Genomic DNA, 11,399 nt, shown 5'->3' on the forward strand with positions numbered 1-11,399 from the left:
TAGCTAATCCTTATGCAGGAGATGGGACATTACATCCTGATATGCATCTAATCTATGTGGATGAAGTTTGTGGATTATTTTAGCTTGAAGGTTTGACAGAGGATGAAGTCAAGAAGAGGGTCTTCCCTTTATCTTTGAAGGATAAGGCATAGACATGGTATAGGCTATGTGATGACATTGGGACTTGGAATTACAACCGATTGAAATTGGAATTTCATCAGAAGTTTTATCCTATGCATCTAGTTCATCGTCATGGGAATTATATCTATAATTTTTGGCCGCGTGAAGGAGAAAGTATCGCTCAAGGTTGGGGGATGCTTAAGTCAATGTTATATTCATTCCCCAATCATGAGCTCTCAAGAGAAATTATTATTCAGAATTTTTATGCTCGGCTTTCTCGTAATGATCAATCCATGCTCGATACTTCTCATACTAGTTTTTTATGAAGAAAACTATTGAATTCAAATGGAATTTATTGCAAAGAATTAAACACAACTCTGAAGATTGGGAACTCGACGAAGGTAAGCAGTCAGGTATAAACCTTAAGTTTGATTGTGTTAAAATCTTTTATGGATACCGATGCTTTTCGTGAATTTAGCACTTATATGGACTTGACTCTGAGATAGCTTCTTTCTATGAATAATTTGCTACTCATGTTTATCTCCCTAAGGAGAAGTGGGTTAAGTATCATCCGCCCATTGAAGTAAAAGTAGTAGAACCTATGAAAGTTGAAGAAGAAACTATTACTTATAATGTTGATCCTGTTATTCCTACTGCTTATATTAAGAAACCACCTTTCCCTGTTAGAATAAAGGAACATGCGAAAGCTTCAACTGTGGTTCGTAAGATTTGTACTAGAACACCTACACCCCCTGAACAAATTAAAGTTGAACCTAGTATTACTATGGTTAAATATCTCTTGGTCGATAATATTGATGGGCATGTTATTTACTTCTGTGATGAAGCTGCTAGAATTGCTAGACTTGATGATAAAGATAAACATAGACCTGTTGTTGGCATGCCTGTTGTTTCTGTTAAAATAGGAGATCATTTTAATAATGGCTTATGTGATGTGGGTGCTAGTGTGAGTCAATTCCCTTTACTTTATATCAAGAAATTATGAATGATATTGCACCTGCTGAGATAGAAGATATTGATGTTACTATCAAGCTTGCTAATAGAGATACTATATCACCAATTGGGGTGGTTAGAGATGTTGAAGTCTTGTGTGGGAAAATAAAATACCCTATTGATTTTCTTTTTCTTGGTTCCCCACAAGATGATTTTTCCCATTATATTTGGTAGACCTTTCTTGAACACTGTTAATGCTAAGATAGATTTTTTTGACCTGGTACTGTAGGGTAAAACACCCCACAGCTCTTGCAATTTTATTTACTGTACAAAGATACAAGGTATGTACATAAAAAAAGAAAAGATCTAGAGCTAAGAAGATACAAAGCTCAACTCAAGGTGGCAAAAAAGCAATCCATCTTAGAAGATCATCCTTATACTTAGCTCTAATCCTATGAGCAAGGAGAGAAATGTCATGAATAAAACATGCTCTCCACCTTCTAAAGGAAGGATTTATGTTCTTGAAGACTCTATCATTCCTCACAGTCCAAATATTCCAACAGGCAAGGAAGACCACTTCAGCAATGAAAGGCTTCTGAAAGTCCTCCTTGCAGCATAAGCAATGGCAGTCATATTATCACCATGCGGCCAACACACTTGTAGATAAGTCCATACCGTGCAGCTGAAGTTACATGAGAAGAATAGGTGATCTCTGTCCTCTTTAGTCTGAGTGGGGCACAACACACAATGATTACAATCAGAGACATTCCAATGCCTTCTCTCCAACATATCCTGAGTATTAAGTCGATCCATGATGAGCATCCAGGCAAAGAATTTGATTCTCATAGTACAACAGCTAGACCAGACCCATGACAGCAAAGGATTGGGGTTGATATGCATATGCAGGAAAGAGTAGTATTTTTTAGCTGTATAAGGCTTGCCATCTTCTCTCCACGTCCAAACATCAGGCTTACTAATGTCATGAGAGAAATCAGACATTAGCTGCTGCAGAGGCAGCAACTCAGAATGGGCCCTCTCAGAGAGAGGAAGGTGAAATAGAGTAGTGATATCCTGAGTTGCAAAAACCTCCTTGACAGAAAGGAGAGGATCCTTAACAAAGGAGAACAACCTCTGAAACACCTGTTCCAAAGGACCAGCAGAAGGGGTAAGATTCCAATCATCACCCCAAAACAGAGCAGTGTCCCCAGCCAAAACCTGAACTTTTGAAACCATTCTGAACTTATCCATTAACTTGCATAAATCTCTCCACCAGAAGGAGCCACACAAGAGAGTAGCATGAGGTACCCTGTCATGGTAATAAGTGTCCGAAACCAGGCTGGCCCAAGGAATATCAACCTTATTGTAAAATTTGCTAACAAACTTCAACAACAGTGCTTCATTCTGAATTCTAAGGTTTAGGACCCCCAAACCCCCTTTGTTCTTTGGCTTGCACACTAAATCCCACGCTGCTAAGGAAGGAGCATGGTCATTTCCAAATTTTCTCCATAGACATTGCCTTTGAATTCTCTCAAGCTGTTTGATTATGCCAATTGGAATATCTAAACTGTAGAGGAAGAAGATTGGCAGAGAAAGAAAATGTTACTGTAAGTTTTGGGGATGTGTCTCATGAGTTTAATTTCTCTAAATTTCGTAGACAACCCCATGACAAAGAATTTCCTAGTAAAGATGAAATTATTTGTCTTTCTTCTATTGTTGTGCCTCCTACTGATCCTTTAGAACAATATCTGCAAGACCTAGAAAATGATATATTTATGAATGAAAGGAAGGAATTAGATGAAATATTCTTTAATCAAATGCATGTTTTGAAGCACAACTTGCCTGTTGAGATTCTTGGGGATCCTCCTCCACCCAAGGGCGATCCCGTGTTTGAGCTTAAACAATTACCTCATACTTTGAAATATGTTTATCTTGATGAAAAATATATATCATGTTATTATTAGTGCTAACCTTTCAGAGCATGAAGAAAAAAATTATTGAAAACTCTGAGGAAGCACCGTGCTGCTATTGGATAAACTCTTGATGATCTTAAGGGAATTAGTCCCACTCTATGTCAGCACAAAATTAATATGGAGCCTGATGCTAAACCAGTTGTTGATCACCAATGACGGTTAAATACCAAGATGAAGGAAGTGGTGAGAAATGAAATACTAAAGCTTCTGGAAGCAGGTATAATTTATCCTGTTGCTGATAGTAGGTGGGTAATTCCTGTTCATTGTGTCCCTAAGAAGGGAGGTATTACTGTTGTTCCTAACGATAAGAATGAATTGATCCCACAAAGAATTGTTACAGGTTATAGAATGTTGATTGATTTTTGCAAATTAAACAAAGCCACTAGGAAAGATCATTACCCTCTACCTTTTATTGAATAAAGGCTAGAAAGACTATCCAAACATGCACACTTCTTCTTTCTAGATGGTTATTCTAGTTCTTCTCAAATACCTGTGTCAAAGGAGGATCAAGAAAAAAACTACATTTACTTGCCCTTTCGGTACCTTTGCTTATAGATGTATGCCTTTTGGTTTATGTAATGCACCTGCTACCTTTCAGAGATGTATGACTTCTATATTCTCTGACTTTTATGAAAAGATTGTTGAGGTTTTCATGGAAGATTTCTCCGTTTATGGAGCTTCTTTTGATGATTTCTTGAGCAACCTTTATCGAGTATTGCAGAGATGCGAAGAAACTAATCTTATCTTAAATTGGGAGAAGTGCCACTTTATGGTTAATGAAGGTATTGTTTTGGGGCATAAAATCTCTGAAAGAGGTATTGAAGTTGATAAAGCTAAAGTTGATGCTATTGAAAAAATGTCGTGTCCTAACGATATCAAAGGTATAAGAAGTTTCTTTGGTCATGATGGTTTCTATAGGAGGTTTATTAAAGACTTCTCTAAAATTTCTAGGCCTCTCACTAATCTCTTGCAAAAAGATGTCCCATTTGATTTTGATGATGATTGTGTAGAAGCATTTGAAATACTTAAGAAAGCCTTGATTTCTACACCTATTGTTCAACCACCTGATTGGAACCTACCATTTGAAATTATGTGTGATGCTAGTGATTATGCTGTTAGTGTTGTTCTAGGACGAAGAGTTGATAAGAAATTGAATGTTATTCATTATGCTAGTAAAACAATAGACAATGCTCAAAGAAATTATGCTACTACTGAAAACAAATTTTTAGCAGTTGTCTTTGCTTGTGATAATTTTAGACCTTATATTGTTGATTCCAATGTAATGGTTCACACTGATCATGCTGCTATTAAATACCTTATGGAAAAGAAAGATGCTAAACCGAGACTCATTATATGGGTTCTCTTGCTGCAAGAATTTGATTTGCATATTATTGATAGAAAGGGTGTTGAGAACCCCGTAGCAGATAACTTGTCTAGGTTAGAGAATGTTCTTGATGACCCACTACCTATTGATGATAGTTTTCCTAATGAACAATTAGCTGTCATAAATGCTTCTCGTAATGCTCGATGGTATACTAATTATGCTAATTACATTGTTGCTAAATATATACCACTTAGTTTCACGTACCAACAAAAGAAATGGTTTTTCTATGATTTAAGACATTACTTCTGGGATGACCCATACCTTTATAAAGAAGGAGTAGATGGTGTTATTAGACGTTGTGTAACTGAGAATGAATAGGAAAAGTCCTATGCAAGTGTCACTCCAAAGCTTATGGAGGACACCATGCTGGAGATAGAACTGCACACAAGTTATTACAATCTGGTTTTTATTGGCCTACTCTCTTCAAGGATGCTCGTAAGTTTGTTTTGTCTTGTGATGAATGTCAAAGAATTGGTAATATTAGTAGACGTCACGAAATTCCTACGAATTATTCACTTGTTATTGAACCATTTGATGTTTGGGGTTTTTATTTTATGGGACCTTTTCCTTCCTCTAATGGGTATACACATATTTTAGTTGTTGTTCATTATGTTACTAAGTGGGTAGAAGCTATTCCAACTAGTAGTGCTGATCATAACACTTCTATTAAAATGCTTAAAGAAGTTATTTCCCGAGGTTTCGAGTCCCTAGATATTTAATGACTGATGGTGGTTCACACTTTATTCATGGTGCTTTCCATAAATTGCTTGCTAAGTATGATGTCAACCATAGAATTGCATCTCCTTATCATCCTCGGGCTAGTGGTCAAGTAGAATTGAGCAATAGAGAAATTAAATTGATCTTGCAAAAGACTGTTAATAGATCTAGAAAGAATTGGTCTAAGAAACTTGATGATGCATTATGGGCTTATAGAACCGCTTATAAAAATGCTATGGGTATGTCTCCATACAAAATCACTACTAGAATCGGGATCTTTGCTGTCAGCCAGCTCTTTGCCGTCCGCTCGCTGACGGCAAAAAAGGTCTTTGCCACCAGTTTAAAGAAAGAAGATGGCAAAGAAAGAGCGGACGACAAAGAGGGTGTTTGCCCTCAGCCTGCCCTTTGCCGTCTGCTAGCTGACGGCGTAGCAGCTTTGCCTGTCTGCTAGCAGACGGCAAAGAGGGTGGGTGGCGCACTACTGAGAATGATCTAACAGGCACTTTCTTTGCCGTCTGCTAGCGGGCGACAAAGCTAATTTGCCGTCAGCCAGCAGACGGCAAAGAAAGTGGTTGCTTTAACGGCCGTTTCCCCCTGCCCCACCCCACTAGGTAGGCTCTTTGTCGTCTGCTAGCAGACGGCAAAGAGTTGTGCCCTAAGTGAAATAGGGTCGGTGCCCTACCCCCCTCTCTCTCTCCCGCCCCGCCGCCCTGCCCCGGCGGCGCTCCGCCCCCGCCGCCCCGGCGCCGCACCCCCTGATCCAGTTCTGGATCGGGCCGTGCCCTGACGCGCCCCGCTGCCATCCGCCGTCCCCTGCGCCGCCCCGCCCCGTCACCGCCTCATCCTCGCCTCGCTCGTCACCTCCTCGCCTCGCTCGTCACCTCCTCGCCCCTCCTTCACCCCCGCGTGTCGTCGCCCGAGGCCTCTGCCGCGCCTCGCCGAACGCTACCACCTCACCGCCCCGGGGCTCTGCATGCCCCGCCCCCGTGGCCGCGGCGCCCGCCGCCTCCTCCACCACCATGGAGCCAAGGTGATTTTTTTCTACTGTTATTTGTGTTTAGGTTTAGGTGTTATTAATATGTTTAGGTTAGTGGTAGGATTTGGTAAGTGCTAGGTTTAGGTTTAGATAATTAGAAGTAGAAAAAATTTGAAAAAAATAATAAGTAGAAGAAGAGGAAAGATGAAAAAAGGAAGAAGGTCGTGGATCGCCAGTCACTGAGGGGACAGATGGTGGAGCCAGTGGGTCCCGATGCCCATGCCGAGAATCCCCCGGTCCGAGTGCTGACCCGTCGACTGTGTGTCGCCATACCAGAGGGCGCCCGGGGACGAGCGGGTTAGGGGGTTCGTCGATGTCGATGGAACCCTAAATAGCAAGTATCGTCGGTGCGAGATACATGTGGCCGTCAGTGTTGAACACTACATCCACGTCCCACAAGTGACGCCGGCGTCCGGCGTCCCGCAGCAACAGTTCTCGGGGTCGATGGCAGTCGAACACCTTTGCGAATTTGTCTTGCAGCCTCTGCGATGACGATTAAAAGCCAAGTGTTGTAACTTGAAACACCCAAACTGACTCAAGTCGGTTTGGTTGTTTGAAGTTTCAAAACTTGGCTTTAATCCTCATCGCATAGGCTGTCAGAAAATTTTTCCAAGGTGTTCAACTATCATCGGCCCCCAGAACTATTGCTGCGCGAGGGACGCCGGGCGCCGGCGTCACTTGTGGGATGTGGATCTAGTGTTCAACGCCGAGCGCCACATGTATCTTGCACCGATGATACTTGCTATTTAGGGTTCCATCGATGCCGAGGAACCCCCTAACCCGCTCGTCCCGTTGTAAATATTTAGTTAGGTTGACAGAAAAAACAAAATTGCTATGTTACTCATCTTTCAATTTAAATGTGCAGTTTTTTCGTCGCTGCGAGATTCTATTGTTCGGCGAGCTCTGCCCCTGCGTTCGTGGGTGAGCACAAATGGCATCTCCTCATCCCCCTTCATTTTCTCTGTTCCGGTCTTCGTGCTGACAAAACTTGCTAGCTATAGGTGTCTTCAATCATCAGTATGCGTGACCACTATGCGTCTCCCATTCGAAAGGGTTACATTTATAAATATGCATGCATTTGCATATTTATAACTATTATTCTTTTGAATTGTCCAACGTTATCCATGGACAGCCCGAGTATGTGTAGATTGGGTTCGTTTTCCCATATGCTCTGCTCTGGATCCGATGCAGAATTTCGTCAGTGCCTCCCTGTTGTTCTCCGGGTACACATCCTCTCTGCTTATTGTCGTGACGTGTATCAGGAGAATAGCGGGGAGGTGCAGCCGAAATTTTCCGTTGGATCCGGAGTAGAGCATGGGAAAACGAACCCAATCTACACATACTCGGGTGGGATTAGGACCTATCTTTACCTATTAGCGTCTAGGTTGCATGGACATAATAAAAGTGACAAACTCCATTAACTGATGAATATATACATGCTGATATATATATATATATATATATTTCTTATGTGTCCAGTAGCTAGGCAAGATGAGTGATCGTGCGTGGATGTACATCGGTCACACTAGTCAGAAAGACATGACCATCAAATGGTTAAGAAAAACCAAGGGGTTTCTGAGAGCCACATTTGAAAAATGGCCAGAGGACAACATGGTGCCCCTATGCCGGGTGCAACAATTGGCACAAGAGGACAGAGGATGAAATGGGCAAACACCTGCAGAAGAGGGGTTTTACGCTAGATTATTCGGTGTGGACATTTCATGGCGAGTTTGCCCAATGTGCCAGAGCTGAGGTGCTTCGTCGTCGCACCGAGGAGTGTGGTACCTGGATGCAAGACATGGTGCAAGACTTTGATGATGCTAAGGACTCGGGCGATGAGATGGGGGAATCTGCAAAGGCCTTCAATGAAATGTTGGAGTCTTCAAAACGTCCTCTCGACGAGCACACTGAGCTTTGTCAGCGGGATGCCATCTCACAAATAATGGCTCTGAAGGCTCAATTCAACTTGGGCAGAGAATGCTACAACGCAATGATGACAGTATTTGGACATTTTCTACCAAAAGGCCATGTACTACCTGCAAACCTGTACCAGTCAGACAAAATCCTCTGTGCTCTTAAGATGCCCTATGAGAAGATACATGCCTGTGAGAAAGGATGTGCCTTATTTAGGCTTCAGTATGCAGACTTGAACTAGTGTCCCATTTGCAAGTCATCCAAGTATTTTGTGGTAGACAACGGTATGGGTGAGAAGACGCAGACCAAAATCCCCGTTAATGTTCTTTGGTATGTGCCAATCATACCAAGACATCAATGTCTTTTCATGGTCGAAGAGATGGCCAGACAGATGACATGGCACAAAATGGGCAAGAGAACCCAACTAGATCCAGATGGGAAGCTGATGATGGTGCACACATTGGACGGTGAAGCATGGAAGCGCTTCGATGCATTACATGATGACAAAGTGGCAGATCGGAGGCATCCTCGAGTCGGCATCAGCATGGATGGGTTCAGTGTGTTTGGTCTGACGGCAGCCAAATACAGTTGTTGCCCGTATTTTTCTTTCCACTCAATCTCCCCCCTGGACAGATTATGCGAAGAAAGAACATTTTCCTGACGTTGATAATTCCAGGGCCCATCTGTCCAACGGAGAATATGAATGTGTACATGCAGCCGCTGAAGGACGAATTGCAAGACGCCTGGGATAATGGGTTCAAGAAATACAACGCCTTTAGAAAGCGGAACTTCATAATGCATGTCTGGTACATGTACTCGACGCATGACCTGTCGGCATATGCGCTATTCGTTAGCTGGTGTGTGCATGGAAGGTTCCCGTGCCCCACATGCAAGGGAGCTCTTGAGTTTCGCTGGCTTCAGGCCGGTCGCAAGTTTTCTTGCTTCGACATGCATAGATAGTTCCTGGATCCTCGCCATAAGTTCAGGAAAGAGAAGAAGAACTTCATCAAAGGTAGAGTTGTCAAAAACTCTGCACCACCTGCATTGACAGCCAAGAGACCCTGGATCAGTTAAACACTCTCGAGCCAGATCCAGAGCGTCCAGGGTATTTCATGCGGTATAATTCGAAACACGCCTGGACTCACAAGACATGCTTGTGGGATCTGCCTTACTTCAAAGACATCCTTTGCCCACATAGCATCGACGTGATACACACTGAGAAGAATATCACCGAGGCACTTTTTGCTACATTGTTCGGCATAGATGGGAAGTCAAAGGATAATACTAAGGCTATGGTCGATCTGGAGGCGTGATGTCATAGACCATTACAAAATATGCAACCACCAAAAGGAAAGCAGAACTAAACAAAGCCAAAGGCATGGTTTAAACTTGGAAGGCCTGCTATGAGGGAAATTATCTGGTGGGTGCAACAGCAGTTGATAAATTGAAGATATTTGGTCTCAAGAGTCATGATTGGCACATATGGATTGAGCGGGTAATGCCGATGATGTTGCGTGGCTTCATCCCTGAGGATGAATGGCTAGTACTGGCAGAGCTGAGCTATTTCTTCCGTGTTCTTTGTGCGAAAGAACTATTGTCGGTGTCAAAACTGGCAGATCTCGGGTAGGGGGTCCCGAACTGTGCGTCTAAGGTCGATGGTAACAGGAGGCGGGGGACACAATGTTTACCCAGGTTCGGGCCCTCTCCATGGAGGTAATACCCTAATTCCTGCTTGATTGGTCTTGATGAATATGAGTATTACAAGAGTTGATCTACCACGAGATCGTAATGGCTAAAACCCTAGAAGTCTAGCCTGTATGACTATGATTATGACGATTGGCCTGTACGGACCTAGCCCTCTGGTTTAGATAGACACTAAAGGGATCTAGGGTTACATAAGGTCGGTTACAAAAAAAGGAATCTTCATATTTGGATGCCAAGCTTGCCTTCCACGCTAAGGAGAGTCCCATCCGGACACGGGTAGAGTCTTCGGTCTTTGTATCTTCACAGCCCATCGGTCCGGCCCATGGCTAACAGGTCGGATGCCCGAGGACCCCTTAGTCCAGGACTCCCTCAACTATCACCTAGCCTGCTAGAAGAAATGGAAGTGTTTGCGCTAGAGTTGACCTGTAAGTTAGAGAAGATCTTTCCGCCGGGCTTCTTTAATCACTACAAAAAAATACACTTCCGTGATGATACGTGTTTGTCACAGTAGGTCACGTTTTCTGTCATGCATGTACATCCATGACAAATTTATGACAGAATCAAGATAGTCATACCTGTGCTATCGTACAAGTGTTCCATGACATTACCAAAATTATCATCACGGAAGTGTCCACTTCCATGATGATAAATCGTGCGTCACAGAAGTGCTTTCGTCGAGGGTGACCGACATGTGGCATCCACCGTAACGGAACGCCGTTAAGCCGCGGGTCCGCCTTTGGATCCGATAACCCGCTAACAGCCCCAACCAATGGGGATTTTCCACGTGTAAAATCATCATTGGCTGGACGAAACACGTGTGGGCTCACCGTTGGGATAGATGTCATCCACTCATTGGACCGAAGGCGCCTATGATACGTCGACACGTGGCACGGCTGAATAGAGGCCCATTCCTGTGAAAAGGCTGGCTCGTTTGACTTGGTCAAAAGGTGGCAGGCCGGCCCATGGAAGGCCTGTTAACGGCCTGTTCGCATATAGCCCATTTACAGCCCGCTAACCCAGGGCCTGTTACGACCTATCCGAATTAGGCCCAGTAGCATCATCTGGGCCGTCCAATATGATTCCAGCCCATTTTAAGTTCTAGCCCATGTATGGCCCATGACGTCTTTCGGCCCATATGAGGCCCTTTGTAACTCTTGGCCCATTAACGGCCCGTGGTGAAACTGGCCCGTAATGAACAGTGTATCACTTTATACCCATTAACGGCCCATTAATCCATTGGGCCGTTTGCAGCCCATGTTATCTTTCGGCCTTCTCAGGGCCCATTTATTCTTGGGCTCATTTCCAGCATTCGGTTACTTACGGCCCGTTACTGCCATTTTCTGCTTGTGGGCCAAATTCATCCCGTGGTTACAGTCGGCCCGTTTCTGGCCCGTTAATACGTTGGGCCGTTTTCATAGCATCATCAAATACGGCCTATTAACGACGGCCCGTTATGGTCGGCCCATGAACGGACGACTCCAACTCTAGCCTGTTTACAGCCATAATGCGGTCTGTTTTTGGCCCATGTTTGGCCAATCGATCATACGGCCCGTCTAAGGCCCATTGATGATACGGCCCGTAGAAGGCCCATTGTTTCTACGGC

Source organism: Aegilops tauschii, chromosome 2 (genome assembly GCF_002575655.3).
Source record: "Aegilops tauschii subsp. strangulata cultivar AL8/78 chromosome 2, Aet v6.0, whole genome shotgun sequence".
Lineage (NCBI taxonomy): Eukaryota > Viridiplantae > Streptophyta > Magnoliopsida > Poales > Poaceae > Aegilops > Aegilops tauschii.